We start from the raw sequence: 23,919 nt of genomic DNA on the forward strand, positions 1-23,919 counted from the left end.
GTTCTTTTCACTATAATGACAATAACGAATGATTCCTTTTAATATTACCAAGATAATTTCGAACTACATGTTTTGGTTTATTTGCGTTTCTATTATTTTGTACAAAATCGATTGCATCGTCGCTCATACACCATCTGCCTTCGTGGCGCAACCGGTTAGCGCGTTCGGCTGTTAACCGAAAGGTTGGTGGTTCGAATCCACCCGGGGGCGATTATGCATTTTGTTCTTTTCACAAAATGACAATAACGAATGATTCCTTTTAATATTACCAAGATAATTTCGAACTACATGTTTTGGTTTATTTCCTTTTCTATTATTTTGTACAAAATCGATTGCATCGTGGCTAATAAACCATCTGCCTTCGTGGCGCAACCGGTTAGCGCGTTCGGCTGTTAACCGAAAGGTTGGTGGTTCGAATCCACCCGGGGGCGATTATGCATTTTGTTCTTTTCACTATAATGACAATAACGAATGATTCCTTTTAATATTACCAAGATAATTTCGAACTACATGTTTTGGTTTATTTGCTTTTCTATTATTTTGTACAGAATCGATTGCATCGTGGCTAATAGACCATCTGCCTTCGTGGCGCAACCGGTTAGCGCGTTCGGCTGTTAACCGAAAGGTTGGTGGTTCGAATCCACCCGGGGGCGATTATGCATTTTGTTCTTTTCACTATAATGACAATAACGAATGATTCCTTTTAATATTACCAAGATAATTTCGAACTACATGTTTTGGTTTATTTCCTTTTCTATTATTTTGTACAAAATCGATTGCATCGTGGCTAATACACCATCTGCCTTCATGGCGCAACCGGTTAGCGCGTTCGGCTGTTAACCGAAAGGTTGGTGGTTCGAATCCACCCGGGGGCGATTATGCATTTTGTTCTTTTCACTATAATGACAATAACGAATGATTCCTTTTAATATTACCAAGATAATTTCGAACTACATGTTTTGGTTTATTTGCTTTTCTATTATTTTGTACAGAATCGATTGCATCGTGGCTAATAGACCATCTGCCTTCGTGGCGCAACCGGTTAGCGCGTTCGGCTGTTAACCGAAAGGTTGGTGGTTCGAATCCACCCGGAGGCGATTATGCATTTTGTTCTTTTCACTATAATGACAATAACGAATGATTCCTTTTAATATTACCAAGATAATTTCGAACTACATGTTTTGGTTTATTTGCTTTTCTATTATTTTGTACAAAATCGATTGCATCGTCGCTAATAGACCATCTGCCTTCGTGGCGCAACCGGTTAGCACGTTCGGCTATTAACCGAAAGGTTGGTGGTTCGAATCCACCCGGGGGCGATTATGCAGTTTGTTCTTTTCACTATAATGACAATAACGAATGATTCGTTTTAATTTTACCAAGATAATTTCGAACTACATGTTTTGGTTTATTTGCTTTTCTATTATTTTGTACAAAATCGATTGCATCGTCGCTAACACACCAGCTTCCTTCGTGGCGCAACCGGTTAGCGCGTTCGGCTGTTTACCGAAAGGTTGGTGGTTCGAATCCACCCGGGGGCGATTATGCATTTTGTTCTTTTCACTATAATGACAATAACGAATGATTCCTTTTAATATTACCAAGATAATTTCGAACTGCATGTTTTGGTTTATTTGCTTTTCTATTATTTTGTACAAAATCGATTGCATCGTGGCTAATAGACCATCTGCCTTCGTGGCGCAACCGGTTAGCGCGTTCGGCTGTTAACCGAAAGGTTGGTGGTTCGAATCCACCCGGGGGCGATTATGCATTTTGTTCTTTTCACTATAATGACAATAACGAATGATTCCTTTTAATATTACCAAGATAATTTCGAACTGCATGTTTTGGTTTATTTGCTTTTCTATTATTTTGTACAAAATCGATTGCATCGTGGCTAATAGACCATCTGCCTTCGTGGCGCAACCGGTTAGCGCGTTCGGCTGTTAACCGAAAGGTTGGTGGTTCGAATCCACCCGGGGGCGATTATACATTTTGTTCTTTTCACTATAATGACAATAACGAATGATTCCTTTTAATATTACCAAGATAATTTCGAACTGCATGTTTTGGTTTATTTGCTTTTCTATTATTTTGTACAAAATCGATTGCATCGTCGGTAATGCAACATCTGCCTTCGTGGCGCAACCGGTTAGCGCGTTCGGCTGTTAACCGAAAGGTTGGTGGTTCGAATCCACCTGAGGCGATTATGCATTTTGTTCTTTTCACTATAATGACAATAACGAATGATTCCTTTTAATATTACCAAGATAATTTCGAACTACATGTTTTGGTTTATTTGCGTTTCTATTATTTTGTACAAAATCGATTGCATCGTCGCTCATACACCATCTGCCTTCGTGGCGCAACCGGTTAGCGCGTTCGGCTGTTAACCGAAAGGTTGGTGGTTCGAATCCACCCGGGGGCGATTATGCATTTTGTTCTTTTCACAAAATGACAATAACGAATGATTCCTTTTAATATTACCAAGATAATTTCGAACTACATGTTTTGGTTTATTTCCTTTTCTATTATTTTGTACAAAATCGATTGCATCGTGGCTAATAGACCATCTGCCTTCGTGGCGCAACCGGTTAGCGCGTTCGGCTGTTAACCGAAAGGTTGGTGGTTCGAATCCACCCGGGGGCGATTATGCATTTTGTTCTTTTCACTATAATGACAATAACGAATGATTCCTTTTAATATTACCAAGATAATTTCGAACTACATGTTTTGGTTTATTTGCTTTTCTATTATTTTGTACAGAATCGATTGCATCGTGGCTAATAGACCATCTGCCTTCGTGGCGCAACCGGTTAGCGCGTTCGGCTGTTAACCGAAAGGTTGGTGGTTCGAATCCACCCGGGGGCGATTATGCATTTTGTTCTTTTCACTATAATGACAATAACGAATGATTCCTTTTAATATTACCAAGATAATTTCGAACTACATGTTTTGGTTTATTTCCTTTTCTATTATTTTGTACAAAATCGATTGCATCGTGGCTAATAGACCATCTGCCTTCGTGGCGCAACCGGTTAGCGCGTTCGGCTGTTAACCGAAAGGTTGGTGGTTCGAATCCACCCGGAGGCGATTATGCATTTTGTTCTTTTCACTATAATGACAATAACGAATGATTCCTTTTAATATTACCAAGATAATTTCGAACTACATGTTTTGGTTTATTTGCTTTTCTATTATTTTGTACAGAATCGATTGCATCGTGGCTAATAGACCATCTGCCTTCGTGGCGCAACCGGTTAGCGCGTTCGGCTGTTAACCGAAAGGTTGGTGGTTCGAATCCACCCGGGGGCGATTATGCATTTTGTTCTTTTCACTATAATGACAATAACGAATGATTCCTTTTAATATTACCAAGATAATTTCGAACTACATGTTTTGGTTTATTTGCTTTTCTATTATTTTGTACAAAATCGATTGCATCGTCGCTAACACACCAGCTGCCTTCGTGGCGCAACCGGTTAGCGCGTTCGGCTGTTTACCGAAAGGTTGGTGGTTCGAATCCACCCGGGGGCGATTATGCATTTTGTTCTTTTCACTATAATGACAATAACGAATGATTCCTTTTAATATTACCAAGATAATTTCGAACTACATGTTTTGGTTTATTTGCTTTTCTATTATTTTGTACAAAATCGATTGCATCGTCGCTAATACAGCATCTGCCTTCGTGGCGCAACCGGTTAGCGCGTTCGGCTGTTAACCGAAAGGTTGGTGGTTCGAATCCACCTGAGGCGATTATGCATTTTGTTCTTTTCACTATAATGACAATAACGAATGATTCCTTTTAATATTACCAAGATAATTTCGAACTACATGTTTTGGTTTATTTGCTTTTCTATTATTTTGTACAACATCGATTGCATCGTCGCTAATACAGCATCTGCCTTCGTGGGGCAACCGGTTAGCGCGTTCGGCTGTTAACCGAAAGGTTGGTGGTTAGAATCCACCCGGGGGCGATTATGCATTTTGTTCTTTTCACTATAATGACAATAACGAATGATTCCTTTTAATATTACCAAGATAATTTCGAACTACATGTTTTGGTTTATTTGCTTTTCTATTATTTTGTACAACATCGATTGCATCGTCGCTAATACAGCAGCTGCCTTCGTGGCGAAACCGGTTAGCGCGTTCGGCTGTTAACCGAAAGGTTGGTGGTTCGAATCCACCCGGGGGCGATTATACATTTTGTTCTTTTCACTATAATGACAATAACGAATGATTCCTTTTAATATTACCAAGATAATTTCGAACTACATGTTTTGGTTTATTTGCTTTTCTATTATTTTGTACAAAATCGATTGCATCGTCGCTAATACAGCATCTGCCTTCGTGGCGCAACCGGTTAGCGCGTTCGGCTGTTAACCGAAAGGTTGGTGGTTCGAATCCACCCGGGGGCGATTATGCATTTTGTTCTTTTCACTATAATGACAATAACGAATGATTCCTTTTAATATTACCAAGATAATTTCGAACTACATGTTTTGGTTTATTTCCTTTTCTTTTATTTTGTACAAAATCGATTGCATCGTGGCTAATAGACCATCTGCCTTCGTGGCGCAACCGGTTAGCGCGTTCGGCTGTTAACCGAAAGGTTGGTGGTTCGAATCCACCCGGGGGCGATTAGGCATTTTGTTCTTTTCACTATAATGACAATAACGAATGATTCCTTTTAATATTACCAAAATAATTTCGAACTACATGTTTTGGTTTATTTCCTTTTCTATTATTTTGTACAAAATCGATTGCATCGTCGCTAATACACCATCTGCCTTCGTGGCGCAACCGGTTAGCGCGTTCGGCTGTTAACCGAAAGGTTGGTGGTTCGAATCCACCCGGGGGCGATTAGGCATTTTGTTCTTTTTACTATAATGACAATAACGAATGATTCCTTTTAATATTACCAAGATAATTTCGAACTACATGTTTTGGTTTATTTGCTTTTCTATTATTTTGTACAACATCGATTGCATCGTCGCTAATACACCATCTGCCTTCGTGGCGCAACCGGTTAGCGCGTTCGGCTGTTAACCGAAAGGTTGGTGGTTCGAATCCACCCGGGGGCGATTAGGCATTTTGTTCTTTTCACTATAATGACAATAACGAATGATTCCTTTTAATATTACCAAGATAATTTCGAACTACATGTTTTGGTTTATTTGCTTTTCTATTATTTTGTACAACATCGATTGCATCGTCGCTAATACACCATCTGCCTTCGTGGCGCAACCGGTTAGCGCGTTCGGCTGTTAACCGAAAGGTTGGTGGTTTGAATCCACCCGGGGGCGATTATGCATTTTGTTCTTTTCACTATAATGACAATAACGAATGATTCCTTTTAATATTACCAAGATAATTTCGAACTACATGTTTTGGTTTATTTGCTTTTCTATTATTTTGTAAAAAATCGATTGCATCGTCGCTAATTCACCAGCTGCCTTCGTGGCGCAACCAGTTAGCGCGTTCGGCTGTTAACCGAAAGGTTGGTGGTTCGAATCCACCCGGGGGCGATTATGCATTTTGTTCTTTTCACTATAATGACAATAACGAATGATTCCTTTTAATATTACCAAGATAATTTCGAACTACATGTTTTGGTTTATTTGCTTTTCTATTATTTTGTACAAAATCGATTGCATCGTCGCTAATAGACCATCTGCCTTCGTGGCGCAACCGGTTAGCGCGTTCGGCTGTTAACCGAAAGGTTGGTGGTTCGAATCCACCCGGGGGCGATTATGCATTTTGTTCTTTTCACTATAATGACAATAACGAATGATTCCTTTTAATATTACCAAGATAATTTCGAACTACATGTTTTGGTTTATTTGCTTTTCTATTATTTTGTACAAAATCGATTGCATCGTCGCTAATACAGCATCTGCCTTCGTGGCGCAACCGGTTTGCGCGTTCGGCTGTTAACCGAAAGGTTGGTGGTTCGAATCCACCCGGGGGCGATTATGCATTTTGTTCTTTTCACTATAATGACAATAACGAATGATTCCTTTTAATATTACCAAGATAATTTCGAACTACATGTTTTGGTTTATTTGCTTTTCTAATATTTTGTACACAATCGATTGCATAGTCGCTTATACATCCTCTGACTTCGTGGTGCAACCGGTTAGCGCGTTCGGCTGTTAACCGAAAGGTTGGTGGGTGGGGTAAGGGTTAAACCTTTCTACTTACATATATTTATGCTTAAAATAACGTGGGGTGTACTTTTTAAATTGAAACACGATCATTTATTTCCTTTTTATGTGTTTATTATCATAAATGTACAAAATTATGGTCGATTGTGATGGTGATATCGTCTGCCTCTGTAAAATAATAATCATTGTCGTTAAATCGTTTAGTGAATGACGTCATCTCTTTGTGTCATCTTCACATTATAAAATGTATGCCAAGCATGTTCCAGCTCATGCGATAATCTGTCTGTGTGTGTTTCTCGCCACTATGTTACTTAATTATTGTTTTCTTAACTATACTGCATTCATCTTTGTCTGTCTGTCTGTCTTTCTGTACGTCTGTCTATTACACTTTTTCTCGGAAACTACTAAGCTGATGTGGCTTAATTTTTTTATTCGTCTTTTTTATGTATAAGGTGCAGCGACCTAAGTATTATGGCATCCGTTTGATGCGCAGTTAGGGATTAATATGGATTAGTTACCAAAATGCAAAATACCATATTTAATCTAGAAGTTTTCTCGGAAACTACTGGCTTAACTTGACTGAAATTTTGTATTGACCTTTGTTATAATCAGGTGCAGCGTGGCGGTTCGATGCACAGTTAGGGATTAATACAGATTAGCAACCACAATACCATATTTAATCAAGCAATTTTTTCGGAAACTACTGGTTTGATCTGGATGGAATTTTGTTTGGAACTTTGTTATGATAGGGTGCGGCAAATTAAGTATTTTTGTATCTGTTGATGCACAGTCATGGTTTAATAGGGATTAGTATTTAATGCAAAAAGTGCGCACAAATTTAACTATATTCAAGCATCAATTTAGCATAAAGAACTCATGCTTAGTCGATGGGCTATAATTTTTGCTCGTTTTTAGTTAAAACATCTAGTAGCTTACTATTAATCGATTAATTAAAATTAAAACTGGAATAGTGTAAAACACTGAGACGAACTTTTGTCGATTGTGCAGTATAGCTAAAAAGAGAAACAGTTAAAAAGATCAATAGACAACAAATAATTGTTCTCAAACGCAGTAAAATGTACTTTTCTACGTATGAATTTGTTATCATCACCTTTACTTAGATTTTCAACTTGGCCAATAATTTGTATCAGAAAAAAATGGAACTTTTTCTTTCACGAATCAATGCCTCTCCCCTGTGCTATCTGGCCACATACTGACCAATCAGGGGTACGGCGTATTGATCCTTTCTATCCCCTAAGGAATTCGGCCAGCATCCGGTTTGAAAAATAAGAACTCTTCTTTACTGAGTGAGACAGCAAACGGAACGGACTCTTTTTATTCGCTCTCTCCACCTCGGTGTTATTTCAACCGGTATTGACGATTCCACTGGAATAACTACCGTGATAGCACCAGGTAGCCAGAGTCCAGCTTTTGGCCAGGAATATATCACCCGGTACACATTCTGTTATATGTTACATTTTATGAAGTTGTTGTGTTCGTCATTTCAGAAACTTGTATTGAATTATTTATTTTCTTAGGGTGTGCCCTAAAAGCATCTAAACGCTAAAAATTTGATAGCAACTTTTAGCTTTAAAATAGTAAAGAAAAAGAAGCCAATCGTGTTAGGTTCTGCTTTTTTATATATTATTATTAACTAGCAGGACCTGTTAACCGGCGTTGCCCAGTGGTAGCATGCTCCCTCTCCCCCGCGTAAAACCATGTAGTACGGGTGCTGTTTTTGTTGTTGCTGCTGCTGTTGTTGCCCAACCTCAAGACTCCTTATGTTAAGAACGGCTTTCGAAATAAACACCCCATTTTCTGAGTGTGAGTGGTGAAGTTACAAAATTTTCCGGAAATGCATTGCATGGTAATTACATTGTCGTTTGTTTTCACTTTTACTTAGATTTTCAACATGGCCAATGATTTAATCGAAAATTGTGGATTTAAAAATAGTAAAGAAAAAAGAAGCAAAAAAGGAGCAATATAGTACGGTGGTGGTGGTGGTGGTGGTGGTGGTGGTGGTGGTGGTGGTGGTGGTGGTTGTTGTTGTTGTTGTTGTTGTTGTTGTTTACGACGACCAACCCCCTAGACTCCTCATGTTAAGAACGGCTTTCGGAATAGACACCCTATTTTGTGAGTGGGGGTGGAGGTAGTGTATTATCGAACTTTTTCCGAAATGCATTGCATGGTGATTGCATTATCGTTTGGCTCTTGCGTATTAATCTGGCGAGCAGGTTATGCTTCAGGGTATGTTTCAGTGTATGGTTTAGGGTCTTGTTCGGCGCATGGTATTTTTGTTGGCAAGACTTGAGTTAAGGTGGCAAAATACTCTCGAAGCCTTTATTACTTGAAACGAACTAAATTCCTGTAGTCGCATGTACTTTCAGAAAGTAATAGTTTTTAGTATGCATGAAAAAAAAACTGTATAAACGGAAAGGATTCTTTAAATAATAAATAATTTTTACTAATTTGAAACAATATATGCAGAATATTGTTTCTATTATGAACAATCTAAATAGAACACGTTAGAGATTGAAACAATAGAAATATTGGTCGCAGGCAATTATCATTAGATATACCTATAAGGAAAATAAATTGAGTGAATTTAGGCACAAACAATTTATTGTTTAGTGACCTAAATTCGTGTAAAGATAAAAACAAAACAGTTATTATTAGTTATAAGTGTTTAAAGTACGCACAAACATTTATCAATATATATATATATATATAAATATATATATATATTATAATATAAAGCTGCATGTGTGTGTGTGTGTGTGTGTGTGTGTGTGTGTGTGTGTGTGTGTGTGTGTGTGTGTGTGTGTGTGTGTGTGTGTGTGGTCGCGAATAGGCCCCTTTATGTTTGACTATTTAAAAAAACTGATTACGTATAATGATAGACGATTTATCGAGACACGGGAATGGATATGTTTGATCTGGCAGAACCGTAGTTCATTAAAATTTTGGGATCTGCGTTCGCGCCTGGTCCACAAAGTATGGAAATAAAAAATTTAAATATTAAAAAAACGTTTACAAGTGTTTTTGATATAGATGTACATACGAACTCTTTGATAAGTATGTTTTAACTTAAATAGGTATAGTATAATAAAATTGCGGGGTCTGCGTTCGCGCCTGGCTTCCATAGAATGAAAATACGCACAAACTTGAATAAAGACTTTTCATATCTATCTGCGTAAGTATACTTCGATAATTATGTTTCAGTTTTAAGAAATATGATATAATAAGATTATCGGGTGTTCGTTCGCGCCTGGCCTCCAGAGAATGGAAATATGTCACAAAGTTTAACAAGTTTTTTTAATATAGATCCACAGAATATTGTGATAAGTGTTTCAGTGTGAACAGGTATGGTATAATAAATTATGAGGTTTATCTATTTTATTTTTACTTGCATCATATTTTGCTTTGGTTTTGATACCCCCAAATTCGAAGCTATCTCTTTGCAATCCTTCCTTTTCATAACCTATCATACTTTCATAAATCAGAGACCATTTTCTGTAGGCTGTTTTTGAACCAAATCAACGACGGGTACTTTTGATAGTATATATATATATATATATATATATATATATATATATATATATATATATATATATATATATATATATATATATATATATATATATATACACACACATGTACATGTATTAGCAATATACAGGAGTACACGCGGATGTCTTAAGTTAGCACACTCTAAATGATTGAATCTCAGCGAACAATTTCTACACACAGATATATTGGGAACATAATCCCAATCTATGATGACTAATATATATATATATATATATGTGTGTGTGTGTGTGTGTGTGTGTGTGTGTGTGTGTGTGTGTGTGTGTGTGTAACTGTGTGGGTGCATGCTTATTATATATATATATATATATATATATATATATGTTATATGTTTAGATATGCTTGTGTGTATCTGTGTGTAGGTATATATATATATATATATATATATATATATATATATATATATATATATGCGTTTGTGTGCATGTATGCGTATGTATATCTATGCATGGATGCGTGCTCGTACGTGTGTGCGTGTATATATGTATAGATGTGTGCATGTATTTGTGTATATATGTGCGTGTATGGGTGTGTATATATATGTATGTGTGCATATGTATATATCGATAGATAGATAGATGGATAGTTATATAGATAATCAGTTCTAACCGCTTCTAAACCAACTTGTGCTCAAGCTCCGCATGCGCATCAAATTCTCCGCACACTAAGAATAGCAAATTAAACCCGGGTATATAATATCTTTAGTCCGACATCTACTCCAATCCAACGAATAGCAGAGCCCAGTTATCTATAAATCGTCTCCAAACAGAAATATATGCGTTTTAAATAAATTTAATTAAAGCAGATTACACTACGCTAACCACTTTGTAGATGCTTTTGTAGCGAGGAGTTCTTTTGTCGGGATGAGGGTGCTGGCTCCACACCCAATCTCCCCCAGAAGGTAGATTCACACGCTTAGCCTTCCCAAATAGTCACCCATCTGGTACTGGCCAGACTCAACGTAGCTTAACTTCGGTGATCTGGTGAGAACCGGTGTGTCAACGTGATTGTGTTGTACTTTGATTTAACCTCTGCAGCTCATAAATTCTTATTTCTTTACAAAATAGAAAAGGGGAAATTATTTAAAGAAACCGACAGGGATTATTTAAATTAAAGGAAAAGTTATTTAGAGAGGTAGCTCTATGTTTTGATAAGCTTCTGGGATTGACCTTTACTCCTGACCTGAAATGGAACACGTACATCAAGTCTGTTGCCAAGGTCGCTGGAAATATGGTACGATCTTTCCACCGCTCCAGAAGATATCTCACTGCTGATGAAATTCTCTATCTATATAAAAGCCAAGTACGTCCAAGGATGGAGTTCTGCTGCCACATCTGGACAGGAGCTGCTAAACACAGCCTATCCTGCCTTGACATAGTACAAAATAGACTTCGTGGCTTAGTGGGGGGGGGGTGTTTTCTCTTCCCTGCAACCTCTCTACCACAGAAGAGACGTTGTGAGCCTGTCTTTTTTTTTATCGTTATTTCCATGGCAAGTGCTCGTCCGAGCTTCAATCTCTGGTCATCCAATCTTTCACGAAAAACACCCGTCTAGCTGAAATCACTGTCAATAATTTTCCCCATTCTTTATCTGTGTCTAAATCAAAACGTAGATTCCATGAACAAAGCTTCTTTCTTAGAACTGCACGCCTGTAGAACTCTCTTCCGTTTGCCTGTTTCCCACCTGACTACAACTTGGATGTCTTCAAATCCAGCAAAAACAAATTCCTGATAAACCGCTCCCTTAAATAAGGCACTTTATCAAATCTCTATTACTAACGATTACTACGATATTATCTCATTGCTTACTGTACACGCAGTAACCCTTATCCCCGAGTGGCTTCCGGGCCTTGATAAGTGGTGACCTCTATGTAAAAAAAAGAAAAGAAAATATCTAAAGAGAACGGGAGGAATAATTTAAAGAAAATAACAGATTATTAAAGTTAAGCTAGACTATAAATATTTTCAATTTCAGAATCTCGAGCAATATTTATATATTATTTGAAAAAAAAAAAAAAAAAGAAACACAGAAAGTTGACATTAGCCCAAGTAAGCTTTTCTATCAAAACCTGTACTTAGAATTTGTCCCCTTTCGTGCAGGATTTCCTTAAGAAAAGTATGAATGTTCTAAATAAAATTTTATCTTCCGTCATGAGAGATTTCCAGTAAAAATGTAATTATTATCCAAAAATATTTATCGTCTTAAAAAATTCTAAAAAAAAACATCTACAAAATACTAAAAAATAAATTTTTTTATTATCCCTCCTTTTAAAATGTTTCATTATTCTGCTGTAAAATACGTACAAATATATTTTCTTCATGCAGATTTCGTATTTCTGAATACAAAGACATGGTTTTCAAAATTCTTGAAAATATAGCTTGATGCCATGAACTAAAATCGAAACCAAGACATTTAGCGTTCCAGACGCGTTCGCTATCGATGTTGTTATCGAGAGAAATACAGTTTTGCTGTTAAGCAACTTGAAGAAATGAATTTTATGTGAGCATGCGCAGAAAGAAATAAAAACATGTCGGCCGATTGACATGAACATTTCGCTTTTCAACTTGCCGATATATGTTTGTATGCGTTATTCATACAAACAACCTGTTAATTTCAGTGTTATGTGACCAGTAGTTGAAGAGTTTACCTGTTACACACACATACATTTACTGTTTTATTTACATAGATAAGATAATGGCTTTAACTAAAGTTTGAAATAAAAAAAGTCAAATACAATGGATTAATTACGCTCAAACATTTATTTCGATCGCGCCCCTGTCTTATCAAAGAACCTAGTGTCGATTTTATTCACGGTGTCTTTCTGCATGTGAGGTAACAAAACTTTTAAACTGCACTTGTGATGCTGGACTGTGTAAAAGTGTTTACATGGGTTAAAATCGGACTTCCTCCTTGAATCGGATTCTTTCGATTATCGATTTCTAATACTTATCGGAGGCATTCTGATACAAAACTTAGGTAAAGAACACTTCCAGACACACCAAGTACATTTGTATGGAATTTAAAAAAAAATCGACCCAGTAGTTTCGGAGTTCATAGGGAATGAATCCCCTGCTCACACACACACACACACACACACACACACACACACACACACACACACACACACACACACACACACACACACACAAACTGACTTTTATATAATAGTAATGATAGAGACAGTGATAATGGCTTGAATTAAAGTTTAAAATACAAAAGTTGTTGGAATTTTTTGTACCAATAATGTTTACATTTATTATTGTTTATCTGGTTCTTATATATGATTTTCTGTATTTCTGACCATACATTGTGGTATATGTATATATAAAGAAAAATTTTTTGTATTGTAAATTTTACCGGTGTCATCCAACTGTAGGTTGACAGCCATTTCCTGTTGGGGGAAAATGTTGGAATTTTTTCGTACCAATAATGGTGCATCCCCCCTGTTTACATTTATTATTGTTTATCTGGTTCTTATATATGATTTTCTGTATTTCGTATCCTTTATGATTTTTAGTTTCGTATATTTTGGATTTGTACGAAACTCCCTTTAATTTGAGAACCGGGAAATGCTAGCTCTGTAATGACGTCAAGAGCCCAGCGCGTATTTTGCTCTCTTTTGAAATTCCGCGGACGTGGAGATCGGATGACTGGTTCATCGCCCGGCGCAGAAAATGGAAATTTTACGAGACTCCTTCAAAGAAGAAAACCCGACAAGAACCCCGGGTATGTGACGAGAAAGGCTTCTGAAAATTATCTACGTGACTACGGTTTGACCTTTTTTTACGTGACAAGGAATTTTGGAATCTCCTACAAAGAAGAAACCCCGGTAAAAAAAAAGAATCCGGACAAGCGACTTGGTCTTGCTTCTGAAATCCATCTGTGTGTCTACGGTTTGCATGCAAGCATGGAGGGAGAGAAAATTCTAAAAGGACTTTAACAAAAAAAGCAAAAGGCACGTGCCGGACTGGCTTTCAATTTGTGAGTACGCTCCTGAAATTTGTTTCATATGCGAGTGTGATTAGGAGATACTATTTTTGAATCTTATTATTGTATTCGTTAATGAATACGACATCTTTATAAGAACCAGTGTTATTTTTTTCATAATATGTTACCTTGCCATTTCATAAGTTTAATGCCCGCAAAGGGAAAATTTGCAACTTTATTGTAAATAAAATATCTTCTTCGTTTCAAAGCAAGACCTTTAGATTTTATTCGTTATCCCTCCCACTCTTTTGTTTCATGCTGTTTTTTTTTCTTTTTCGGGTTAGCGTCGAATTTATCTGGAAGCAAGATAAAATTCCGATATTTTGCAAATTTTTCTTCCTTTATTTAAAAGTAGTTTGGGAAATTTCTGCTTTTATTTGAAAGCATTAGGCAAATTTTGTCCCATATTAAATGCATTTTGCAAAGTTATTATTCCCTTTTTCGGAACGCTTTGAAAGTAAAGTATATTCCCTTTTCATCGAGATACGTTCGTTCTCTTTCGGTAAATGCATTTTGCAAACTTTGTCTCTATATTAAATACGTTTATCCATTTTTTGTCCCTTATTTGGGACACTTCGAAAATTAAGTGTACCTTTTCCACTCGTGATACGCTTTAATTCCTTTTCTTTCAAGTTAGGATTGAATTTAACCTCTCGAAATTTCTGTTACCTCCGCTACCTGACACTATCAACGTCACTTAGATTCGTTCGACTACTGTGAATTTCTCCCGTTATTTAAAGACATTTTCCAAATTTATTTTCCCTTATTAAGAAGCATTTTGTAAGTTCCCTTATTTTAGAATACTTTTAAAATTAAGTGGTCTGTTACTACAAATAATTTAGCGAACTAAGTTACAATACGCCTTGTATGATACGAAGCGTATGCCCTCCCCTTTCTATTTCGAGACCCGTTTTATTCTCATTCTGTCAACGCGTTACTTAGCTAGGGTTAAATACACTTCTATCACTGGCCCACTTGTTGACTCTTTCTGTAACCTCCCCGCACCCCACGGCCCGTACAGAATTTTCAGCTACTAAATTCCCTTCCCTCTTAAGATGTAAATTGGCGTGTATCTCAACGTCCCCCTAAAACATTCGACGACTGCTATGTCCTGAATTTAGAAAACGTGTAATGTAATTTAGTGTTTCCAACATTCGACTTTCGCTTGATAAAAATTCCCGAATTTAGCATTTTTATGTACGTCCAGTGTCTTTATCTATATCTGACTAATATTTTACGCACGTCTAGTGTAGCACACAACCTTTCATAAATATATTTCTTAATAAAAAGATTAAGCGATACGTATACACTTTCCATTTTCTACTCTTTAGAATTGAAGTTGTAACTTTTGTAGCCCTATTTCGGAATATGATTTACATTTTACTTGCTTTAGTTTGATTTCCACGGGTATTGCGATTTACGTTGGGAGAAACTATAGCATTTCTGTCCCTAGTCAGCGAATAAGAAATCCTACTAGACTGAGGTAATTTTCTTTTTCGTCCTAATCCAGCGTGTTCGATATTTTTTGGAAGCTGGATTTTCCCCACTTTAAGAGACGACTTTTTTATCTAATTATAACCCTCGTGGGGAGCCTAGTAAATAGAGACGCTGTGTCCGAAGCCGGTGTTAGTTGTATGTACGTATTTCCCTCAATATATTAAGAAAAAAAGGAATAAGTATACACCACATTATTTTGATTTAATGAACACGTGTGTTCTCTCTCATGTGTTAAATGTTTCTGGGTTGTGAATTAACCAGAGGATATTATTAGAAATATTGTATTATACGTTGAAGATATTTATTATAATTTTCTATAGCGAGTTTATACCCATTTGTTTTGCGGACTGTGTTATTCTGGGATTTTGTGAAAAGACAAGTTCCCTTTTCTTCGCCTTGGCCTATACTTGCATTTGGTTATTTGAATTCCTTTGAAGATACACATGTGACATTGGTGGCATGTACCCTGCCTGCCTCGACGTAGTTGTTTATTTAAACTCTGCTCCCACTCTTTCAGTGAGGATACTGCTATAAAGAGTGTTAAACGTCATTCTTCATTTCCAGTGAATTAAGTTCCATATAGAAGTTTGAATTTTAAAGCCACTTAATTTTAATTTTAAGCCATAGTGACCCTTTTAATTTGTAACTGGGGATTGTATCCCTTGATATTTTCACGGCTCAATATGCTGTATTGGTTTGGTTTGGTTTGTGCTGTGAGGAAGGAATTTTATGCAAATACCTTTGTAACCTTTGTGTGTGCATTTTTTTTTTGTGTATAATATTTGAACGCATATTTTTTGTATTTGTTTGGATTTATTCCATATTTTTGAAAAAAAAGAACAAACGCTGCACGATGTTGGTCACTCGTTCTTCCGGATTCCTTGTAAGGAAACGAAAGTTTTATTTAGTGAGGATTATCGCCGTCTTGGATTTATTGCGGTTACAGAAGGAATTACCTAAGCCTTATTTTATAACAATGAAGGCCGATGTTGATGAATGGTTAGCATCGGTTGTTAATATAACTGAGTTGTTGGGTGATCGTTCCTTACGTGAGGACGTGGACTGTTCGCTAGTAGAAGCGGATGCTGTTAATGTTGTAGTGTTCTCGTCCCAGGTGCGATTCATTCTTCCGAGGTTAGCAGATGGTATGGAGTGTGATTCCCTGTGTAACCCTGTGATCTTCGAAACGCCTGGGGAGATATTTGGCGAGTTACCGACTACTAAGCCCGAATGTCCAGACTCTGAAAACTGTTTGCTAAGTGCTGGCAAGTTTGGCTTGAAAAATGTTGTATCACGGTCTGAAAGCAGTGTTGCAAGTGCCACTTCAGAGGATCTGTGTAGTCAGGCGCTGAAGTTTGATTTTTCTGGCGGGCAGTTTGCCGGTAGTATTTTAAAGAAAAATGTATTGGGGAGTGAGATTCCCAGGTATCATGAATGATACCACTCGTGTCCACGACTTGTTAAGTGTGGGCATGAATATTGTGAAATTTATGGAGGGATTTCCATGGGATATTGGAATTGTTTTACCCTCTAACTATGTGAGTTCGAAAACTCGCATGTGTGGTTATCTTCCACAACCTTGTCAGAATACTGAGGAACTTAATCATGACGGTGGGATATTACTCCGGTCATGTGGTCTGACAATGGTCAGTGGTTAAAGGACAGGAGTCTATCCTGTGTGAAAGTGAAAGCTTTGTGCACTTCTTTAAGTGCTAATGTTAACACTGGGAGAGAAATTCTCCATCAAGGGTATAGGGCAGAAAGCACTATATCCACCTGTGAAGGTGTAAAAACCAAGAGGAGAATGGTTTTTGAAGAGTTACGTGAACTCAAGTTGGACTGGAGCATCCAGATTCAGGTTGAGTGTAACTCGATAAAGAATCCCATGAGGGATCCTATCGAATTTGCTGACTACATGGTGCGTAGTCCAGTTTCTCCGAGTTCCTACGAGAGTGTAGGATATGTTGTTCGGAGATCGCTTGCAGAACTTTCATTCTATGAAGTTGCTCCTTTAAGTAGAACGCTTCCTGCTTTGGAGTCACATGCAGGTGTTATTGTTTTTAAATGTTTTGTGAAGATCTGCCTTGGCGTAGCTTACGGCAGTATTGCGAGAGCTTTGATTTGTCCAGGAGTGTTTCTGAGGCGCTCAGAACCATCTTGGGAGTGAGTTTTCTAATGCTGAGATGTTTGTTTCAGTGCTGAACACAAGATTGTATCTCTCCTTGATAGGGGTCTTCCATAAATATTACATCTCCAGCTACCTAGGTGTTTTTGACACCTATACTCAAACTTTGTTTGTTTGGCTACATGTATATGGCCATGCAAACGTTTAAAACTGTAATTGCCTTGAATAATTTGTGCAGAATTTGGGTTGCAGTTTTATTTCATTCCACCAAGTTGAAGAACTTCTCAAAGGATAGGATTGACTGGATTTGTCGCTCTTGTAGCACCGGTGTTGATCTCACTGGACGCTTGTGGTTGCGAGGAAGCTGAGATATTTTGGTGTTCGCCAGAGATAATAGAAGGATGAGGAGGTTGTATGGTAATTGAACTTCTCAAGCCTTTATACTCTTATATGCAAATAGTTAATTACCTGGCATAATATTCTCAGTTCAAACTTCTGTTGTGACCTAGCATCATAGCATTAGTTTAAAATTTATGAATCTGGTTAGGTACTCCTCTGTTCAAACCTAAAACATGAAGGTTTTCATGTGAATTTGTATAAAACAAGCCTATTTGAATTTTTCTGCTTTTTGGTTCTGGTATGTGTTTCCTGGAGTTCTTCTGACCATACATTGTGGTATATGTATATATAAAGAAAAATTTTTTTGTATTGTAAATTTTACCGGTGTCATCCAACTATAGATTGACTGCCATTTCCTGTTGGGGGAGAATGTTGGAATTTTTTTTGTACTAATAATGGTGCATCCCCCCCTGTTTACATTTATTATTGTTTATCTGGTTCTTATATATGATTTTCTGTACTTCGTATCCTTTATGATTTTTAGTTTCGTATATTTTGGATTTGTACGAAACTCCCTTTAATTTGAGAAAAGGGAAATGTTAGCTCTGTGATGACGTCACGAGCCCAGCGCGTTTTCTGCTCTCTTTTGAAATTCCGCGGACGTGGAGATCGGATGACTGGTTCATTGCCCGGCGCAGAAAATGGAATTTTGACGAGCCTCCTTCAAAGAAGAAAACCCGACAAGAACCCCGGGTATGTGACGAGAAAGGCTTCTGAAAATTATCTACGTGACTACGGTTTTGCACCTATTTTAGAAGGAGTGAAATTATTTTGAAGAAAATATCTTTTTTTTACGTGACAAGGAATTTTGGAATCTCCTACAAAGAAGAAAACTCGGTAAAAAAAAAAAAAAAAAAGAATCCGGACAAGCGACGCGGTCTTGCTTCTGAAATCCATCTGTGTGTCTACGGTTTGCATGCAAGCATGGAGGGAGAGAAAATTCTAAAAGGACTTTAAACAAAAAAAGCAAAAGGCACGTGCCGGACTGGCTTTCAGTTTGTGAGTACGCTCCTAAAATTTGTTTCATATGCTAGTGTGATTAGGAGATACTATTTTTGAATCTTATTATTGTATTCGTTAATGAATACGACATCTTTATAAGAACCAGTGTTATTTTTTTTCATAATATGTTACCTTGCCATTTCATAAGTTTAATGCCCGCAAAGGCAAAAATTTGCAACTTATTATTGTAAATAAAATATCTTCTTCGTTTCAAAGCAAGACCTTGATATTTTATTCTTTAACCCCTTCCCCTCTTTTGTATCATGCTGTTTGTTTTGTTTTGTTTTTTCAGGTTAGTTACTTTAGCGTCGAATTTATCTGGAAGCAAGATAAAATTCCGACAAAGTCAAGTATCATGGTTCAATTGTACTCTAAACAGAAGCATTCATTTCAAACGCACCCCTGTCATATCAAAGAACATACTGTTGATTTTATTCACTGGATCTTTCTGCTTGTGCGGTGATAAAACTTCTCAAATGCACTTATGATACCAGACTGTATAAAAGTGTTTGCTTGAGTCAAAATCGGACTTTCTTTAGTGATATTTGTTCGATTATCGATTTTCGACACTTAACAGAGGCATTCCGATACAAAATTAACGTAACACCCCCAGACACATCAAGTACATCTGTGTGAAATAAAAAAAAAATGGCCCAGCCTTTTCTGAGTCCATAGAGAAAGAACAGAGAGAGAGAGAGAGAGAGAGAGAGAGAGAGAGAGAGAGAGAGAGAGAGAGAGAGGAGTAAAGGTTGAAAGTGGCTTGTATATATATTATATATATATGGAAATGTATAAAAAAGAATGCGAAAAGTATAAAAGCTTAAAACTTTTCTTTAATCGTGTTCAATTGGTGACGTGACGTGCAGATATACAAAATAATATTGTGAAAAAAATTAAAAAACTTTTTTTACAGGTACATAATTTTCGACCGATCCTTAACTAAAGATAGATAGATAGATAGATAGAGAGAGAGAGAGAGAGAGAGAGAGAGAGAGAGAGAGAGAGAGAGATTGGGCCTTGAAATGTAAAGGTTCAGAGGTCATTCATTCGTCTATGAAACAAAATAATAAAACGGATCCATTGTAATATAGGAAGCGTTGGAATATCTCGCTGTTTCATTTAATATTTTCACAAACGTTAAATAAAATAAAGATGTTAGATCAAACATTGTGGGGGTGGAATGTGTTCCTATTTACTTGCCTCCTCACGAGGGCAAAGTTAGACACAAGGTCGATTTATAATGTGAGGAGAATCCAGCCCACCCCCAAAAAAGAAGGCACTCTGATTGGAACAAAAATAATAACTGTCTCAGTCTACTGAACGTCGAGGACAGAATAGGCCAAGTGTAGCATCCGAACAGACACTCGTAGCTAAAAAGGCCAAGAAAATATCGTGTACACCCTGCGTTAAAAATTATTCTTCGTCAGTGTTCGCACAAATTCTCATAAAATAATGTCTCAATCGGTGAAGTAAAAAAAAAACTGTTTAATCTCAAAATGGAAATTTTTTTAAAATAAAAACTAATGCAATTGTTTGACTCGCTATTTGCATACTTCCTTCCCTTAAACACTTTAATTAGTTTTGTTTAACAGGTTTATTACTTGTGTGACGGGAATATATGAAAAGGGTTTTTATTTATCATTCGTATATTTCCATCAAAACGAGTTTCTGTTATTTTAAAAGTGTCTACATGAGTAGTGTCTGCCTTCGTGGCGCAACCGGTTAGCGCGTTCGGCTGTTAACCGAAAGGTTGGTGGTTCGAATCCACCCGGGGGCGGAAATGATTTTTTTTTTATTTCATTTTATTTACTTCAAAATAATTCTCTAGGTAATTGCACAAAGAGAGTATTACCTGACGCGATTTTAGAAAAATAGTGAGTAGAATCAATTTCGTTATTTAGTCTGTTTTTGTTTTTATTTAGCTGAATGTGTGAAAATGACACAAGAGCGACTCTAGATTATCTGCCTTCGTGGCGCAACCGGTTAGCGCGTTCGGCTGTTAACCGAAAGGTTGGTGGTTCGAATCCACCCGGGGGCGGCTTAATTTTTCTTCCTAGATATAATGATGTTTAAAATAACGTAGGATATATATGTACTTTTGAAATTGAAACACGATTATTTATTCCTTTGTATTTTTATTTGTTTATTTTGATAAATATACAAAATTATGGTCAATGGTGATGTGAATATCGTCTGCCTCTGTAAAGTAATAACCATTGTCTTTAAATCGTTTGGTGAATGACGTCATCTCTTTGTGTCATCTTCACATTATAAAATGTATGCCCAGTATGTTCCAACTCGTGCGATCATCTGTCTATCTGTGTGTGTTTCTCGCCACTATGTTACTTAATTATTGTTTTCCTCCCCTATACTACATTTATCTTTGTCTGTCTGTCTGTATGTCTGTCTGTCCATTACACTTTTTCTCGGAAACTACTAAGTTGATGTGGCTTAATTTTTTTTATTGGTCTTTGTTATGTATAAGGTGCAGCGAACTAAGTATTATGGCATCCGTTTGATGCGCAGTTAGGGATTAATATGGATTAGTTACCAAAATGCAAAATACCATATGTAATCTAGAAGTTTTCTCGGAAACTACTGGCTTCACTTGACTGAAATTTTGTATTGACCTTTGTTATAATCAGGTGATGCGAACGAAGTATTATGGTATCTGTTCGATGCACAGTTGGGGATTAATACGGATTAGTACCCACAATACCATATTTAATCGAGAATTTTTCTCGGAAACTACTGGTTTGATCTGGATGGAATTTTGTTTGGATCTTTGTTATGATAGGGTTCGGCAAATTAAGTATTGTTGTATCTGTTCGATGCACTGTCAGGTTTAATAGGGATTAGTATTTAATGCAAAAAGTGCGCACAAATTTGACTATATTCAAGCATCAATTTAGCATAAAAAACTCATGCTTAGTCGATGGGCTATAATTTTTGCTCGTTTTTAGTTAAAACGTCTAGTAGCTTATTATTAATCGATTAATTAAAATTAAAACTGCAATAGTGTAAAACACTGAGACGAACTTTTGTCGATTGTGCAGTATAGCTAACAAGAGAAAAAGTTAAAAAGATCAATAGACAACAAATAATTGTTCTCAAACGCAGTAAAATGTACTTTTCTACGTATGAATTTGTTATTATCACCTTTACTTAGATTTTCAACTTGGCCAATAATTTGTATCAGAAAAAAATGGAACTTTTTTCTTTCACGAATCAATGCCTCTCCCCTGTGCTATTTGGTCACATACTGACCAATCAGGGGTACGGCGCATTGATCCTTTCTATCTCCTTAGGAATTCGGCCAGCATCCAGTTTGAAAAATAAGAACTCGTCCTTACTGAGAGAGACACCAAACGGAACGGACCCTTTTAATTCGCTCTCTCCACCTCGCACCTCGGTGTTATTTCAACCGGTATTGAAGATTCCACTGGAATAACTACCGTGATGGCACCAGGTAGCCGGAGTCCAGCTTTTGGCCAGGAACATATCACCCGGTACACATTCTCCTTAATAAACCTGTTATATGTTACATTTTATGAAGTTGTTGTGTTCGTCATTTCAGAAACTTGTATTGCATTATTTATTTTCTTAGGGTGTGCCCTAAAAGCATCTAAACGCTAAAACTTTGATCGCAAATTTTAGCTTTAAAATAGTAAAGAAAAAGAAGCAAATGCCAATCGTGTTAGGTTCTGCTTTTTTATATATTATTATTAACTAGCAGGACCTGTAAACCGGCGTTGCCCAGTGGTAGCATGCTCCCTCTCCCCCGCTAAAACAATGTAGTACGGGTGCTGTTCTTGTTCTTGTTGTTGTTGTTGCCCAACCCCCAGACACCTTATGTTAAGAACGGCTTTCGAAATAGACACCCCATCTTCTGAGTGGGAGTGGTGAAGTAACAAAATTTTCCGGAAATGCATTGCATGGTAGTTACATTGTCGTTTGTTTTCACTTTTACTTAAATTTTCAACATGGCCAATAATTTGATCGCAAATTTTAGGTTTAAAAATAGTAAAGAAAAAAGAAGCAAAAAAGAGGAGCAGGTATGAGGGTGGCAGCCAATTGTGTTAGGTTATGTTTTTCATATATTATTATTAACTAGCAGGACCTGTTAACCGGCGTTGGCCGGTGGTAGCATGCTCTCTCCCGCCACGCGTAAAAACATATAGTACGGTTGTTGTTGTTGTTGTTGTTGTTGTTGTTGTTGTTGTTGTTGTTGTCGTCGTCGTCGTCGTCGTCGTCGTCGTCCAACCCCCAGACTCCTCATGTTAAGAATGGCTTTCGGAATAGACACCCTATTTTGTGAGTGGGTGGGGTAGTGTATTATTAAAATTTTTCCGAAATGCATTGCATGGTAATTGCATTATCGTTTGGCTCTTGCGTATTAATCTGGCGAGCAGGTTATGCTTCAGGGTATGTTTCAGTGTATGGTTCAGGGTCTTGTTCGGCGCATGGTATTTTTGTTGGCAAGACTTGAGTTAAGGTGGCAAAATACTCTCGAAGCCTTTATTACTTTAAACGAACTAAATTCCTGTAGTCGCATGTACTTTCAGAAAGTAACAGTTTTAAGAATGCATGAAAAAAAAAACAGTATAAACAGAACGGAGTCTTTAAATAATAAATAATTCTTATTTATTTTAAACAATATATACAGAATATTGTTTCTATTATGAACAATCTAAATAGAACACGTTAGAGATTGAAACAATAGAAATATTGTTCGCAGGCAATTATCATTAGATATACCTATAAGGAAAATTGGGTGAATTTAGGCACAAACAATTTATTGTTTAGTGACCTAAATTCGTGTAAAGATAAAAGCAAAACAGTTATTATTAGTTATAAGTGTTTAAAGTACGCACAAACATCTATCAATATCTATATATATATATATATATATATATATATATATATATATATATATATATATATATATATATTATAATATAAAGCTTTATCAATATATATATATATATATATATATATATATATATATATATACCAAAAAGAAAATGTAATTAAGTTGAAATAGGCCAAAACAATGTAATTTAGGTTGTGATCTATTTGCGTTCAAAACTGATTGCAAAACATTGTCGGAATTTATCCTGCTTCCAGATAAATTCGACGCTAAAGTAA

General features: G+C 36.7%; 1 protein-coding gene and 29 non-coding genes across 30 annotated transcripts in view; all 30 read left to right on the top strand.

The window, feature by feature from the left end:
- Nucleotides 1-23,919, top strand: part of LOC145261094 (uncharacterized) — a 201,983-nt gene that overhangs the window by 48,544 nt on the left and 129,520 nt on the right. The gene's annotated exons all lie outside the window — the stretch shown is intronic.
- Nucleotides 137-210, top strand: Trnan-guu (transfer RNA asparagine (anticodon GUU)). Its single transcript has one exon. It is a non-coding gene; the product is annotated as a tRNA-Asn (tRNA).
- On the top strand, nucleotides 358-431 carry Trnan-guu (transfer RNA asparagine (anticodon GUU)). The gene has a single exon. It is a non-coding gene; the product is annotated as a tRNA-Asn (tRNA).
- Trnan-guu (transfer RNA asparagine (anticodon GUU)) lies at nucleotides 580-653 on the top strand. Its single transcript has one exon. It is a non-coding gene; the product is annotated as a tRNA-Asn (tRNA).
- Nucleotides 802-875, top strand: Trnan-guu (transfer RNA asparagine (anticodon GUU)). The gene has a single exon. It is a non-coding gene; the product is annotated as a tRNA-Asn (tRNA).
- Trnan-guu (transfer RNA asparagine (anticodon GUU)) lies at nucleotides 1,024-1,097 on the top strand. Its single transcript has one exon. It is a non-coding gene; the product is annotated as a tRNA-Asn (tRNA).
- Nucleotides 1,246-1,319, top strand: Trnan-auu (transfer RNA asparagine (anticodon AUU)). Its single transcript has one exon. It is a non-coding gene; the product is annotated as a tRNA-Asn (tRNA).
- Nucleotides 1,468-1,541, top strand: Trnan-guu (transfer RNA asparagine (anticodon GUU)). Its single transcript has one exon. It is a non-coding gene; the product is annotated as a tRNA-Asn (tRNA).
- Nucleotides 1,690-1,763, top strand: Trnan-guu (transfer RNA asparagine (anticodon GUU)). The gene has a single exon. It is a non-coding gene; the product is annotated as a tRNA-Asn (tRNA).
- Trnan-guu (transfer RNA asparagine (anticodon GUU)) lies at nucleotides 1,912-1,985 on the top strand. The gene has a single exon. It is a non-coding gene; the product is annotated as a tRNA-Asn (tRNA).
- Trnan-guu (transfer RNA asparagine (anticodon GUU)) lies at nucleotides 2,134-2,214 on the top strand. The gene has a single exon. It is a non-coding gene; the product is annotated as a tRNA-Asn (tRNA).
- Nucleotides 2,355-2,428, top strand: Trnan-guu (transfer RNA asparagine (anticodon GUU)). The gene has a single exon. It is a non-coding gene; the product is annotated as a tRNA-Asn (tRNA).
- On the top strand, nucleotides 2,576-2,649 carry Trnan-guu (transfer RNA asparagine (anticodon GUU)). Its single transcript has one exon. It is a non-coding gene; the product is annotated as a tRNA-Asn (tRNA).
- Nucleotides 2,798-2,871, top strand: Trnan-guu (transfer RNA asparagine (anticodon GUU)). The gene has a single exon. It is a non-coding gene; the product is annotated as a tRNA-Asn (tRNA).
- On the top strand, nucleotides 3,020-3,093 carry Trnan-guu (transfer RNA asparagine (anticodon GUU)). Its single transcript has one exon. It is a non-coding gene; the product is annotated as a tRNA-Asn (tRNA).
- On the top strand, nucleotides 3,242-3,315 carry Trnan-guu (transfer RNA asparagine (anticodon GUU)). Its single transcript has one exon. It is a non-coding gene; the product is annotated as a tRNA-Asn (tRNA).
- Nucleotides 3,464-3,537, top strand: Trnan-guu (transfer RNA asparagine (anticodon GUU)). The gene has a single exon. It is a non-coding gene; the product is annotated as a tRNA-Asn (tRNA).
- Nucleotides 3,686-3,766, top strand: Trnan-guu (transfer RNA asparagine (anticodon GUU)). Its single transcript has one exon. It is a non-coding gene; the product is annotated as a tRNA-Asn (tRNA).
- Nucleotides 3,907-3,980, top strand: Trnan-guu (transfer RNA asparagine (anticodon GUU)). Its single transcript has one exon. It is a non-coding gene; the product is annotated as a tRNA-Asn (tRNA).
- Nucleotides 4,129-4,202, top strand: Trnan-guu (transfer RNA asparagine (anticodon GUU)). Its single transcript has one exon. It is a non-coding gene; the product is annotated as a tRNA-Asn (tRNA).
- Nucleotides 4,351-4,424, top strand: Trnan-guu (transfer RNA asparagine (anticodon GUU)). Its single transcript has one exon. It is a non-coding gene; the product is annotated as a tRNA-Asn (tRNA).
- Trnan-guu (transfer RNA asparagine (anticodon GUU)) lies at nucleotides 4,573-4,646 on the top strand. Its single transcript has one exon. It is a non-coding gene; the product is annotated as a tRNA-Asn (tRNA).
- On the top strand, nucleotides 4,795-4,868 carry Trnan-guu (transfer RNA asparagine (anticodon GUU)). Its single transcript has one exon. It is a non-coding gene; the product is annotated as a tRNA-Asn (tRNA).
- Nucleotides 5,017-5,090, top strand: Trnan-guu (transfer RNA asparagine (anticodon GUU)). Its single transcript has one exon. It is a non-coding gene; the product is annotated as a tRNA-Asn (tRNA).
- On the top strand, nucleotides 5,239-5,312 carry Trnan-guu (transfer RNA asparagine (anticodon GUU)). Its single transcript has one exon. It is a non-coding gene; the product is annotated as a tRNA-Asn (tRNA).
- On the top strand, nucleotides 5,461-5,534 carry Trnan-guu (transfer RNA asparagine (anticodon GUU)). The gene has a single exon. It is a non-coding gene; the product is annotated as a tRNA-Asn (tRNA).
- Trnan-guu (transfer RNA asparagine (anticodon GUU)) lies at nucleotides 5,683-5,756 on the top strand. The gene has a single exon. It is a non-coding gene; the product is annotated as a tRNA-Asn (tRNA).
- Trnan-guu (transfer RNA asparagine (anticodon GUU)) lies at nucleotides 5,905-5,978 on the top strand. Its single transcript has one exon. It is a non-coding gene; the product is annotated as a tRNA-Asn (tRNA).
- Trnan-guu (transfer RNA asparagine (anticodon GUU)) lies at nucleotides 20,475-20,548 on the top strand. Its single transcript has one exon. It is a non-coding gene; the product is annotated as a tRNA-Asn (tRNA).
- Nucleotides 20,736-20,809, top strand: Trnan-guu (transfer RNA asparagine (anticodon GUU)). The gene has a single exon. It is a non-coding gene; the product is annotated as a tRNA-Asn (tRNA).

This window comes from Euprymna scolopes, chromosome 37, assembly GCF_053919585.1.
Source record: "Euprymna scolopes isolate OS-2025 chromosome 37, ASM5391958v1, whole genome shotgun sequence".
Classification (NCBI taxonomy): domain Eukaryota; kingdom Metazoa; phylum Mollusca; class Cephalopoda; order Sepiida; family Sepiolidae; genus Euprymna; species Euprymna scolopes.